Below are 1,664 nucleotides of genomic sequence, written 5' to 3' on the forward strand. Positions count from 1 at the left end.
TGCCTCAATTTACCTAATCAAGATAATCTCCCACAGGCATACCCAGAGGCTAAACCTAGTCAAGAAAGTCACTCACAGGTGTGCCTGGAGGCATGCCTATCAACGTGATGATCGACACTTAACCATCAGAGGCAGCAAGTCTACGGAAGGCTGCAGTGGGGAGCATCTTGGGATGCTCTTTTCAAAGACAGTGCTGTAGCTGGGGATGGTGGGGCTGAGGCAGAAGATAGCTACATGTTCAGTGCCAGAGGACCTGGACTGCATAGTGAGTTCAAGGCCAATGTGGGATACTTTAGTGAGACCGTGTCAAAAAAAAAAATGTGTGTGTGTGTGTGTGTGTGTGTGTGTGTGTGTGTATGTGTTTGGAACATATGCATAGATCTCAACCAATAGGAGAGAAAAGTGTGGAGTTGTAGGCTAGCTCCTAGAGTGTAGTCTGCTTCACAGCTTACCCTTGTTATTACTCTATTCTGCAGGAAGACCCACACAGGGAATTGTACCCTGTGAGGAATATCACCCATCACACATTGCAGTGGATACAAAATTTAAGTAAACCACTAGAACCCAGTCATGCTGTGTCTCCTAGCTGTTAGGAAACAGTGCCCCAGAGGAAAAAAATCACAGGTCAGGGAAGCTGTTATGAGTGGTACAGTCTGTCTATGGTGGTGTTGGGTGCATCTTCTCAGTGAAAGGATTAAAAGTCAGGAATGATCTCACATCAGCCAAGAGCAGCAGTTGAAACAGACTTTTATTGAAAGATAAAGAATCATGTCCATACACATAAAGAATAATACATAATACTTATATCCATAAGAAAGATAAAGCTCTTCACAAGTGGAGAAAGGACCTGGAAACTGAAATCCAGAGTCCCCCAAGGGAGAATCTGGGTTTTAAAGGTTTCAGTGGTTTTCACTCCCCTAATTTTGGATTGGTTGACTGAAATAAGTGGATGCTGACGACCCGCAGGCCTCTCTCCAGGGTAAGTCGATTGCACCCTCTGCGCCTTGAATCCCCTAGCCTCATTCACCCTCCCATCTCCCCCAAACGTCTCTCCTCCTGGCCTGGGTCAGGTCCCATTCCTTGTCTTGGCACCCCCAGACACTGGGGGAACCAACATTGCTTCCTGATCCTTTGCATCCAGACCAACCAAGCTCCTCAGTGCAGTCCCCGGGGGCCCTTGAGGCCTCTTCCCGCCCCTGTCTCCCTTTGCATCTCTGGGTGGCACAGCCAGCAGTTGCCCTAGACCAGCATCCTTCCTGGGCCCAGTTCCCAGGCCAGTCCAACCCCCAAATTCCTGAGGCCAAAATCTTTCCTGGAGGAATCCAGACCTTAGGAGAAGGCCTGAGAGCATCTGATCATCATCTGACTTGGGCCTCTGTGGGAATTCCTGAAGACAAAGTCAATATGGCCACTCCAATATAAAATCAAAAGAGAGAACTGGAAGCTTAGAGGAACCAGCTTTTCATGCCCAAAAAGTAAACCACAAAAATACATAAAGTTAACAAAAAGAAGCAGACCTAAACTTGAAGACTCATGTCTCACACAAGAATCAGAAACTACAAAAGAAATTCACATGTCAAAATCACAGAGAAAAAATAATAACATGAAAAACCAAAATAACATATCCCTACCAAATACCAATTGTCCTCTAGAGGAGTACAGTA

The sequence above is a fragment of the Nannospalax galili genome, unplaced genomic scaffold, assembly GCF_000622305.1.
Source record: "Nannospalax galili isolate Female #2095 unplaced genomic scaffold, S.galili_v1.0 scaffold137, whole genome shotgun sequence".
In the NCBI taxonomy this organism is placed as follows: domain Eukaryota; kingdom Metazoa; phylum Chordata; class Mammalia; order Rodentia; family Spalacidae; genus Nannospalax; species Nannospalax galili.